Below are 13,200 nucleotides of genomic sequence, written 5' to 3' on the forward strand. Positions count from 1 at the left end.
TCTCATAAAATGTAAATGGAAGTAAAAACATTGTAATTGGAAAATTCTGTTAAATGAAGGAAAAGAATAACAATAAAGATGCTGACGTCAATGATGTACAAACTAAGTGTGAATAAATTAGTCTCATGAAACTTGAGAGTGTAAAGAAGTGCTCTCAAATTTATAAAATAGTAAATTATTGTCCAAAATGATTATGTCAGTAACTAAAAGAATAAATTAAACTGAGTCACTTTGCTGTACACCTGAAACTAACACAACATTGTAAATTAACTATACTTCAATTTAAAAAATAAAATAAAATAATTTTTTAAAAGAATGAATTAAATATTATAAGCAGGCATTTGACTCTAGCAGTCATTCTCACCAGGGGCTACTTTGCCCTCCAAGGACATTTGTCAATGTCTGGACGCATTTTTGGTTGTCACAAGTGGCAGGGGAGGAGGGGACTGAGGTGCTGCTGACATCTAGTGGGTAGAGACCAGCAAGGCTGCCAACCAACCTACAATGTACAGAACAGTCCCTACAACAAAAATTTATTTGGCTCAACATGTTAATACGGCTGAGGCTGAGAAACTCGGGATTATATCATCTACATTCTAAAGAGTTTATATATTCAAGTAGGCCTAAAAAAAACCTTTTGAGGGAATTCCCTGCAGGCCAGTGGTTAGGACTCCAAGTTCTCACTGCCGAGGACCCGGGTTCAGTCCCTGGTCGGGGAACTAAAATCCCACAAGACATGCAGCCAAAAAATATATTTTGGGAATCTTATCATCAGGAAAATAAGGGATTGCTTATTTAAAGAGTGACCTTGGGACTTCCCTGGTGGTCCAGTGGTAAAGAATCCATCTTCCAATGCAGGGGACACTGGTTCGATCCCTGGTCGGGGAACTAAGATCCCACATGCCGCAGGGCAACTAAGCCTGCGCGCCACAACTACTGAGCTCTCACGCCTCAACTAGAGAGCCCATGTGCAGCAAACTACAGAGCCCACGTGCCCTGGAGCCCACGTGCCACAACTAGAGAGAAGCCCAAGCACCACAACGAAGAGCCCGAGCGCCCCAACGAAAAGATCCCTCGTGCCACAATGAGCCGCATGCTGCAACTAAGACCTGACACAGCCAAAAGAATTAATTGATTTTTTAAAAAGTTATGAAGATTGGAAAGGAAAAGCAAAACTGTCATTTTCACATGCAATATGATTTACAGAAAAATTAAAGCAATTCCATGGACAAATTATTAGAATCAACAAAAGACTTCAGCAAGATTTCTGGATATAAAATCAATAATAAAAATCAATCATGTTCCAGGAATTCCCTAGCGGTACAGTGGTTAGGACTTGGTATTTTCACTGCCATAGCCCGGGTTCAATTCCACAAGCTGCACGGCACAGCCAAACAAACAAACAAACAAAATCAATCATGTTCCTATAAACAAGCAATAAACAGAAAATGTCATTTTCAAGACACAATTTATGATACCAAGAAAACTATCTTGGCCAAAGATACGTGTAAGGTCTTGATGGAGGAAATTATAAAATTATTGAAAAACAACTAAGAACTAGATGAATGGATAGATGTAAAATATTCATGCATGGGACTATCAGTATCATAAAGATGGAAGTTCTTCCCCATTTAATCAATAAATTCAGTGCCAGTTCAATCAAAATCCCAATAGATGTTAATTAACTAGATGGTGGGAATCCTTTTACAATGTTAGGGTTAGGGTTAGGGTTTACTATGATGTACACCTTAAATATCTTACAATTGCATTTGTCAATTATGCCTCAGTAAAGCTGGGGGGAAAATAGCATATGTAAAGCACTCAAAAAAAAAATCCCAATAGAGTTCTGCAAGGAACTTTACAAGCTGATCCTAAAATTCCAAATAAAAAAGCAAAGAGCCAAGACTAGCCAAGAAATTTCTGAAGTACTATGAGAACATACAAACAATAAGGACACATGATAGAATTTCCCCTATCATGTATCGAGTCTTATTATAAAGTTATAGTAGTAAGACAGGGTAGTATTGAGTATTAACAAAGGGACAAGCAGATAGACCAAAGGAATAGAATAGAGATCCCAGAAAGAGAGATCACAAATAGACATCACACATATGGAAACTTGATACATATGACAGAGTTGCCATTACAGATCAATAAAAGAAGACTAGATATTGGTGCAAATCGTTGGCTATCCATTAGGGGAAAAAAATAATAAAATTAGATTCCTACCTCACACCATATCCAGAATTAAATTCCAACTGGCATAAAGACCTAACTATGAAAAGCAAAATATAAAAAGTCTTGGGAGAAAATAGGGGACAATATCTTTATGAGCTAAGGGTCTGGGAAATTTTCTTAAATTAAGACATAGAAATTTTAAATAACAAAGAAAACTTTGATAAATACGACCATATAAAGTTTAAAACTGTGTATATCAAAAGAGACTATAAAAATAGTAAAGATGGGGCTTCCCTGGTGGGGCAGTGGTTAAGAATCCACCTGCCAATGCAGGGGACATGGGTTCGAGCCCTGGTCCAGGAAGATCTCACATGCCGCGGAGCAACTAAGCCCGTGTGCCACAACTACTGAGCCTGTGCTCTAGAGCCCACGAGCCACAATTACTGAGCCCGTGTGCCACAGCTACTAAAGCCCACATGCCTAGAGCCCATGCTCCACAACAAGAGAAGCCACCGCACTGAGAAGCCCGCACACCGCAACGAAGAGTAGCCCCTGCTCGCTGCAACTAGAGAAAGCCTGCGCGCAACAACAAAGAGCCAACACAGCCAAAAATAAATAATAAATAAAATAAATAAGTATATTTTTTAAAAAAATAGTAAAGAGACAAGTCACAGACCAGGAGAAGATATTTGTATCATATATATCAAAGAATTTTCAGGCATAATATAATATAAATTTCTAAAAATCAAAAACAAGACAAGCCCAATAGAAAAATGGGTAAAAGAAGAAGTAGGCAATTTACAAGAAAAAGCCTGAAGGCTAAGAAACCATAAAAATATGGTCAACATTTCAGAAAATCAGGAGTTCAAATTAAAACAACCAACCACCAGATTGGAAAAAATGAAAGTCTGCCAATTCCAAGTATTGGGAAGGATGTAAAAAAAATAGAAACCCTCATTACACTGATAAAAAGAAACTACAAATGGCACCACCATTTTGGAAATTAATTTCATAATAAAGTTGAAAATGTACATTCTTCCTCGTTACATACTGGAAATATTAATATTTGTATGTTTCTCAATGTAATCCTATACATATGTAAAAATGAACAGAGCTACATGTAATAACCTGGACAATAAACATAATGCTAAACTAAAAAAGCAAGTTGCAGAAGGATGCATATAGCATGATATTATTTCCTAAGACTTTAAACATTATTATTATTAGTGGACACAATACATATGCATCAACATATAAAGACAAATTCAGGTTATGACTACCTCTGGGGAGAGAGGGAGGGAGCAGGTTTAGTGAGGATACACAGGAGATTTCTATTATATCTGTAATATTCTAGTTAACTCAGCAGTAGGTGCATAGGAATTTGTAATAACGTATTTTTATATATAACCTAAGTCTGAGATTTGCCTAGATAATTTGGAGAATAAGTCAAGAAAATGCCACACTGTATATCAAGATTTACTATAAAGTTACAGTAATTAAGATAGGATGGGGAATTCCCTGGCGATCCGGTGGTTAGGAGTCTGCACTTTCACTGCGGAGGGCCCAGGTTCAATCCCTGCTCAGGGAACTAAGATTCTGCAAGTCAGCCATGCACGCACGGACAGAAAAAAAGCACAAGGATAGACGAATAGTGCAAACAAACAGAATAGAGAAAGAATCACTGGGGGAGGGGGATTACTACAAAACCAGAGGCCTCAGAACCCATAAGTCACTTGGGCAGCAGGTTCACTATGAGAGCCCTCTTGGGGATGGCCAGCCCTGATGCTTGGCAGCCCTGAATCCTCTTACTCCTCATCATAACCTCAGTTTCTCTCTCTGACTCTCTCTCTCTCTCTCTCTCTCTCTTTCTCATTTACTCATCCTCCCTCAAACTCTGCCTCTTAACAGCTGGGCCCCCTGAGCCTCAGATTCTTCATTTGTAAAGCAGGAATGACACCGCCAACCTCATCATGGCATTACGTCTGTAAAGGACAGTGCCGGGCAGCTAGTCCTCATTCTCCTCCCTCCTCTCCCTCTTCTTCTCCCTCATCCTCTCCCTCCTCTGGTCAGGGTTGAGTCCCACCTGCTCCCCCTCTTCAGCCTGGGCACACCTTCGACAGCAGTGAGAACAGCTCCCCTCCACCAGCTTGTAAGAGGGGTCACCTCATCCTGCACTGGATCCTGAAAGGAAGACTCAGGGGTGTGGTGGGGCCCCCAGGGGTGAGATAAGGGGGAGAAGATCCAGGTCCAGTGGAATCAAGGGCAAGGGTCTCCCTGAGGATTTAGGGCAGGAGTGGACTTAGGTCTTAGGTTGGAAGGAGCCTTAGACCTTCCGGCCCCACTCCTCACCCGGGCAGATAGAGGAGGGGGAGGACATGGGAAGCCCCCAGAGTCTGGGCACTGCACTTGGAACTCTTACTGCTAGACTGCCCTGTGACTGTTGTTAAAAGAGAGGTCAGGGGCTTCCCTGGTGGCGCAGTGGTTGAGAATCTGCCTGCTAATGCAGGGGACACGGGTTCGAGCCCTGGTCTGGGAAGACCCCACATGCCACGGAGCAGCTGGGCCCGTGAGCCACAACTACTGAGCCTGCGCGTCTGGAGCCTGTGCCCCGCAACGGGAGGGGCCGCGATAGTGAAAGGCCCGCGCACCGCGATGAAGAGCGGTCCCCGCACCGCGATGAAGAGTGGCCCCCCGCTTGCCGCAACTAGAGAAAGCCCTCGCACGAACCGAAGACCCAACACAGCCAAAAATAAATAATAAATAAATGAATAAAGTACCTATAAAAAAAAAAAAAAAAAGAGAGGTCAGGAATTCCCTGACAGCCCAGTGGTTAGGACTCCACACTTTCACGGCTGGGGCCCCAGGAACCCGCATACAATCCCTGGTCGGGGAAAAAACATCTCGCAAGCCACAAGGGCAGCCAAAAAAAAGAGAGGTCTCCAAGGGGTAACTCGGGGGGGTTTCCTCCAGACAGCAAAATTGGGTGTTTTGAGAACAAGGATCAGAGGGAGTCTTTTCACTGTGTGTCCTTTTATATCTACTGAACTTTTAACTTGCTCATTTGTTACCTCTTTAAAAAAATTTTTTTTTTATTTTTAATAAATAAAAAAGAAGTGGAGGGACTTTCCTGGTGGTGCAGCAGTTAAGAATCCACCTGCCTCAGAGGGCAGACAGCAGAAGCAAGAAGAACTACAATCCTGCAGCCTGTGGAACAAAAACCACATTCACAGAAAGATAGACAAGATGAAAAGGCAGAGGGCTATGTACCGGATGAAGGAACAAGATAAAACCCCAGAAAAACAACTAAATGAAGGGGAGATAGGCAACCTTCCAGGAAAAAAATTCAGAATAATGATAGTGAAGATGATACAGGACCTCGGAAAAAGAATGGAGGCAAAGATCGAGAAGATGCAAGAAACGTTTAACAAAGACCTAGAAGAATTAAAGAACAAACACCTAGAAGAATTAAAGAACAAACAAACAGAGATGAACAATACAATAACTGAAATGAAAAATACACTATTAGGAATCAATAGCAGAATAACTGAGGCAGAAGAACGGGTAAGTGACCTGGAAGACAGAATGGTGGAATTCACTGCCATGTAACAGAATAAAGAAACAAGAATGAAAAGAAATGAAGACAGCCTAAGAGACCTTTGGCACAACATTAAACACAACAATATTCGCATTATAGGGGTCCCAGAAGGAGAAGAGAGAGAGAAAGGACCAGAGAAAATATTTGAAGAGATTATAGTCGAAAACTTCCCTAACATGTGAAAGGAAATAGCCACCCAAGTCCAGGAAGCACAGAGAGTCCCAGGCAGGATAAACCCAAAGAGAAACACGCCGAGACACATAGTAATCAACTTGACAAAAATTAAAGACAAAAAAAATTATTGAATACAGCAAGGGAAAAACGACAACTAACATACAAGGGAACTCCCATAAGGTTAACAGCTGATTTCTCAGCAGAAACTCTACAAGCCAAAAGGGAGTGGCATGATATATTTAAAGTGATGAAAGGGAAGAACCTACAGCCAAGATTACTCTACCTGGCAAGGATCTCATTCAGATTCAATGGAGAAATCAAAAGCTTTACAGATAAGCAAAAGCTAAGAGAATTCAGCACCACCAAACCAGCTCTACAACAAATGCTAAAGGAACTTCTCTAAGTGGGAAACACAAGAGGAGAAAAGGACCTACAAAAACAAACCCAAAACAGTTAAGAAAATGATAATAGGAACATACATATCAATAATTACCTTAAACGTGAATGGATTAAATTCTTCAACCAAAAGACATGGGCTCGCTGAATGGATACACAAACAGGACCCATATATATGTATGTGTATGTCTACAAGAGACCCACTACAGACCTAGGGACACTTACAGACTGAAAGGGAGGGGATGGAACAAGATATTACATGCAAATGGAAATCAAAAGAAAGCTGGAGTAGCAATACTCATATCAGATAAAATAGACTTTGAAATAAAGAATGTTACAAGAGACAAGGAAGGAAAACCAGACAAAGATACTACAAAAGAAGAAAATTACAGACCAATATCGCTGATGAATATAGATGCAAAAATCCTCAACAAAATACGAGCAAATAGAATCCAACAACACATTAAAAGGATCATACACCATGATCAAGTGGGATTTATCCCAGAGATGCAAGGATTCTTCAATATATGCAAATCAATCAATGTGCTACACCATATTAACAAATTGAAGAATAAAAACCATATGATCATCTCAATAGATGCAGAAAAAGCTTTTGACAAAATTCAACACTGATTTATGATAAAAACTCTCCAGAAAGTGGGCATAGGGGGAACCTACTTCAACATAATAAAGGCCATATACAACAAACCCACAGCAAAAAAAAAAAAAGAATAAAATACCTAGGAATAAACCTACCTAGGGAGACAAAAGACCTGTATGCAGAAAACTATAAGACACTGATGAAAGAAATTAAAGATGATACAAACAGATGGAGAGACATACCATGTTCTTGGATTGGAAGAATCAACATTGTGAAAATGACTATACTACCCAAAGCAATCTACAGATTCAATGCAATCCCTATCAAAGTACCAATGGCATTTTTTACAGAACTAGAACAAAAAAAATCTTAAAATTTGTATGGAGACACAAAAGACCCCGAATAGCCAAAACGATCTTGAGGGAAAAAAACGGAGCTGGAGGAATCAGACTCCCTGACTTCAGACTATACTACAAAGCTACAGTAATCAAGACAATATGGTACTGGCACAAAAACAGAAATATAGATCAATGGAACAGGATAGAAAGCCCAGAGATAAACCCACGCACCTATGGTCAACTAATCTATGATGAAGGAGGCAAGGATATACAGTGGAGAAAAGACAGTCTCTTCAATAAGTGGTGCTGGGAAAACTGGACAGCTACATGTAAAAGAATGAAATTAGAACACCCCCTAACACCATACACAAAAATAAACTAAAAATGGATTCGAGACCTAAATGTAAGACAAGACACTATAAAACTCTTAGAGGAAAACATAGGAAGAACACTCTTTGACATAAATCACAGCAAGATTTTTTTGATCCACCTCCTAGAGTAAAGGAAATAAAAACAAAAATAAACAAACTCGAAAAAAAAAAAAAAGAATCTGCCTGCCAGTGCAGGGGACATGGGTTCGAGCCCTGGTCCGGGAAGATCCCACATGCCACGGAGCAACTAAGCCCGTGCACCACAACTACTGAGCCTGTGCTCTAGAGCCTGTGAGCCACAACTACTGAGCCTGTGTGCCACAACTACTGAAGTCCGTGCGCCTAGAGCCCGTGTGCTGCAACAAGAGAAGCCCCGCAATGAGAAGCCCACACACCCCAACAAAGAGTAGCCCCCGCTGGTCGTAACTAGAGAAAGTCCGCACGCAGCAACAACGACCCAATGCAGCAATAATTAATTAATTTAAAAAGAAAAAAAGAAGTGGAGTCCGAGGTCAGACTTACTTATGTCTAAATCCCGCTGCTGCCTCCTAGCTGTGGCATATCGGGGAAGTTTCTTAACCTCTCTGAGCCTATATCGAAACATAGCTGCAAAATGAGGATAATGGTATCTATCTACTTCATAAAGGTATCACATAATTAAATAATACTTGCAAAATCAGTGAGCGGTATGTCTGACTCACAGTAGGCATGGGATAAATGCTAGCCAGTTATTTTTATCATCAGCTTGTGTGGAGTCCCAGGGCCACCAGGAAGCTGCACTCAGACACCTGGGAAAGGTGGCCCCTTGCATCATTCTCCATGATGTGACCCAGACCCCCAGCTCTGCTCCTGGCTGCCCCCCAGTACACAAACAGGGTCCAGAGGGTGGGAAGTGAGAAGTGGGGATAATGTTGCGGACTGGGCCCCAGCCCCTGCCCCAGCTGAGCAGTACCACCCAAGGATCTTGGGGACCTGTTTCGGGATGTGAGGAGTTTCTATGATATGTATGTGTGACCGCATCGATGTGTGTGTGTGTGGAGAGGTTTGTTTGCCGTGAGTGAGTGGAGGGTCTTTTAAGTCTAGGCTTCTTGTGTCCTGCAGTGGTTCATGTGTTCTGTGCGTCAGTGCTATCGTACATGTTCTATGTCTGTAAGGATGTGCATTTCATCCTGTGAGTTACGATATACATCCTACAAGGGACTATTGTGTCAACTGTGACAGTGTGTGTATTGCATGTAGTGGGTGGGGTCAGCGGATGTCAAGGGTCTGTTATATGACGTGTATTTGTGAGGGGCCGTGAACGGTGTCTGCGGGTGATGAGGGTGTGTTTTCTGTGAAGTGTGTGAGGGAATGCCACGTCTCTTGGTGATTGTGTGTGTTAAATGTCTATGAGGGGTGAAAGGATGTGTGCTGTGTCTGTGACTGATAAAGGGGGTTGTGTGTCCACGAGGGGGTGCTGATGGGGGGAAAATCTGACATAACCCAGCTCTGCGGACCCCTCCGGAGCCTGACCCGCCTCAAGGATTCTGCAGAGCAGCCGGACAAAGCAGCCAAACCTGACCTTCCCACCCAGGCCACCAGCCTCTTACCTGAGAAACTGCAGGGACAGTGGTCAAGGAGGCGACAAGAGGCCGAGGGGGAGGTTGGGCCTGCCGAGAGCATGCTTCCTGCCGTCTTCTCAGGGAGCTCAGGAAGCGAGCAAGGAACAGGAAGGAGGCAGAAGGCGGGCCCAGACCCAGGTGCGTGACTCACTTTACAGCTGCAATCCCCGGTTAGCAGTGGCAGATGAAGGATTAGGGAAGCCCTGCCTGTAGGCTCTGCTGGGTGAGCGCAAGGCCAGGAAGCCAGCTCCTTGGGTGGGGCCCCAGCTCCAAGGTCACCAAGAATACTCACACCCAGCCGGGACACGCTCTCGCTCTCTCTCTCTCTGCACACCAGCTCAGCCAGCAGCACCGGGCTGGTCCATCTAATGCAGAGGCCCTCTGGGAGGAAGGGCCGGGCCTGGGCTGGTAGAGAAGGGAGGAACTGGGTTCCTGGTCTGAGGGGAAGATGGGCCCTGACCTAGGGAGGGCTCAGCCCTGCTTCAGGAGCCCGAGCTTCAGTGGGTGCCGCCCCAATCCTGCGAGCCCCACGATGCTAGAAAATGCCCAAAGCTGCTTTCAGAAGATACCCCTGTCTGAGAGGACGCACAGCCAGTCTTGCCCACAGGAAGTCACGGTCCAGTGGGTGTGACAACCTGCCCACAAGTGCCCCCAGCCAAGGAGGAGACAGCCTGCCCTCAGGGATGCCCAGTCTGTTAGGAAAGAGAAAATTCTGCCTCCTGAAGCCAGCCCCGTGTGAGGGGAGATGCAGCATGCCAGCTCTCCTGACCCCCAGTCTGAGAGGGAAGATAGGTCCTTTTTCTGAGGAGTACCTAGTCTGACCATGGCAAAGCACCAGAGTTCTGTCAAAGCCTAGGACTGTGCCTGGGCTCCGACTGCACATTCTGCACTGACAGTTACTCCTTATCTCCACCTCCACCTCCCACCCCACCTCCCCGAAATATCAGATTGGGCTCAGCAGGAAGCAGAGGTGTCAGGCCACAGAGAGAAGCAAACTGGGCCCTGGCATAGGTGGACATTCTCAAATACCAACTCTAAGAATCTACGAGACCGGGCTTTGACTGCCGCCTCTGGCCTTCAGCTGGAGCCCGCTCGGAGCCTCAGCGTCCTGGGTCAGTGACAGCCCCACATACTCCCTCTGTTAGACCTGGCATGACACCTGGGCACATAATAGGAACTCGGTAAGTGAAAAATCACTTTATTTACCCAAGTTCCTGCCTGGTGTCCCAGAACTGGAAGTCAAATCCTTTCTCCACATCAGACTCCGTCGGAGAACTTGTTAAAAATGAAGGTTTAAAACAAAAGCAGGTTCTCAGATTCTACTTCAAGAGAGATTCTGAATCAGCAGCAGTGCTAGTCATGGGGCCGAGGAAATGAATTTTGAACAAGCACCCAGGTGATTCCAAGGTAGGAAGTCCATGTTGCAGGGCAGGCTTGGAAGGAGCCAGGGACTGGGCAAGGAGAGCCCCATTACCTAAGAGCTCCTTCTAGCCATGCTTACCTGCTCTGAGCCACAGGTGTAGGGCGAGGGTTTTGGCATCTGTAGCAGACCCCAAGCTCTCCCCACCCCCTACCTCCCGGCAGGCTGGTTGTCCCTGCCTGACGTTCCAGTGCTGGTGGGGTTAACCCGGGAGTTCGTTAAAGATCCAGCTGTCTGTCTCCTCCAGCCTGAATCCTGAATCACAATCTTCAGGGAGACCAGAGAATGCTTTTTTGTGGGTTTTTTAAAAATATTTATTTATTATTTATTTTATTTATTTTGGCTGTGCCGGGTCTCAGTTGCAGCGGCATGGCGGGATCTTCATCGTGGCACGCGGGCTTCTTAGTTGCAGCATGCATGTGGGATCTAGTTCTCCGACCAGGGATCAAACCCAGGCCCCCTGTGTTGGGATCGCGGAGTCTTCCCCACTGGACCACCAGGGAAGTCCCGAGAATGTTTTTTAACAAGTTTCCCAGGCGTCCTCCATTTTCTGCTCTTCCACCCAATCTTGGAGCAGGGACCACCCTGCGGGAGGAGGGGACGGAGAGGAGTACCCACTGTGCACCCCGCTGTGCTGGGCAGAGGGTTCTCTGATCTCCTTAACCCTCAGGGCAACAGATTTAAGAGCTGATGGAAGCTGAGGCTCAGAGAAGTTTCAAGACTCCAGTCTGCCTGACACCAAACACAGGCCTGTCGCCTCCACTTGCAAGGTTCGTTCTTTCTACAATAAACAGAATCTTACTTGAGTTCACGGAACAGGGACAGAGGAGCTATTTTTACCCTCATTTTACTAAAAAAGAGGAAGCTAAAGCCCAGAGAGGCAAAATGACTGGCCAGGATTACAAAGCCAGTCAGGGGCAGAGCAGGCGCTTGGCAAGGTGACTCCGAGGCCCTTCTGAGCTCTTTCCTCAGGGCCGCCGGATGTCCCCACTATTCCCAAATCAAATAATGAGGAGCGTGGATGACTTCCAGCAAGGGGACAGATGAAACAGATGTGCTAGGATGAATGTGGGGCTGCAGAAATGGAGAAGGAAATGGAGAGGGTGAACCCTGCTTCCCTGAGGTTCCGGCCAGTACAGGCCCAGACTCAACCACGCCCCCGCCACCACACACACACACACACACACACACACACACACACACTCTCTCACTCACATTCCAACCTCCACTGGGGCCTGTGACAGGGGCTGGAAGGGGGGGCCCGGCTGTGGTGGCCCCAGACTGACACTGAGAGGCCAGCCACAGGGGTGGGATGTTGAGGGGTTTGGGGTGGGATGTCTGGATTGATGCCTTCGGTGGTTACACCTCGTTTTAAAGGGACAATTTCCACTTGACACGTGAGGAAGTTGAGGCCTAAATGCCCGGCTGCTACCCTTACCCATCTGGCTCAGCCCACGGTAGCCCGCAGGCAGCAGTGAGCTGCCCACTGGGAGGTGTGAGAGTGCTGGGATCGGCCCCATTATTCACAGCAAACCACAGGAAGAGGAGTAAAGTGGCTCATCCAGCCTTCCGCTCCTTCTGGGCCCTGCCGCTCCTCCAGCCAGCCTTCCCCGCCCAAGGAGCCCCTTAACCTTGAAGGGGATGAACCAGCTGCCACGGAGACACCCTGGAGGCGTCTTGAGTAACGCAGCTGGTTCAATGCCCAATGTACATTGCCCAACGTACACCTCTCTCGCGGGTCAGGTCATCGCTGAAAAGATGGCTCTGAGCAGGGTTATGGGAATGGGCTGGGACCACTGCTGACTTTCCAAGTGGGTCTGTGGCAATCGTGTGCTAGAAAGGAAACGGGAAGGCGTCAGGCCGTCTGGGAAAAGGGGATGTCATGGCTGAAACCCAAATTCCTTATTATGACTTTCTCATCTCCCTGGTCTCACCTCACCCCACTTCTCTGCTCCAGGCATGACAAAGGGTGTTCAGTTCCAAGAATGCGCTATGCTCTTACTTCCAGGTCTTTGCACACACTGTTCCCTCTGATGGAAACATCTTCCCCTCTAGTCCTACCTCACTTATGCTGGGCGATCTCCCTTTTTTCCTTCCTTGCCAACAAGACTTTACTGGAAACAGTTGGTATCCAGTCCCAAGGGGCAAGTCCTGGTCTAGGGCCTGCCCATTCTCCTTTGCTGTTTTCCCGAATTTACAGTTAGAGGTGGCCACGTCGCGTATTTTGGGGCCAATGACACCTTTGGGGGAAAGTTTTGCTTCATGGATGACTTCTTTCTGCTTGGCAATTGATACAGGGTGTGGTGCAGTCACCACCTTCTGAGACTCTACACCTGGAAGATGACAAGCCCTCCTGAGAGGAGGGAGGAGAAGCCGAGTAAGAGCCTGGTTCCTCGGTGGCACTGCTGAGGTCATGAACAACACCTGAAACTGCCTGCCGCCAGACTTACGCGAGAAAATAGGCCCATTTGTTTACGCTAGTTATTCCCTGCAGCTGAAAACATCCGACTTTGAAAAGGTCACTTC

General features: G+C 45.7%; 1 protein-coding gene across 1 annotated transcript in view; it reads right to left on the reverse strand.

Moving 5' to 3' along the window:
* PTAFR (platelet activating factor receptor) overlaps positions 1–9,334 on the reverse strand; it is a 38,868-nt gene extending 29,534 nt beyond the window's left edge. Inside the window, exon 1 of the mRNA XM_036842395.1 lies at positions 9,243–9,334. The gene's annotated coding sequence lies outside the window, so the exon portion shown is untranslated. The remainder of the gene's footprint in view (positions 1–9,242) is intronic.
* Positions 9,335–13,200: the final 3,866 nt, after the last annotated feature.

The sequence above is a fragment of the Balaenoptera musculus genome, chromosome 1, assembly GCF_009873245.2.
Source record: "Balaenoptera musculus isolate JJ_BM4_2016_0621 chromosome 1, mBalMus1.pri.v3, whole genome shotgun sequence".
Classification (NCBI taxonomy): Eukaryota; Metazoa; Chordata; class Mammalia; order Artiodactyla; family Balaenopteridae; genus Balaenoptera; species Balaenoptera musculus.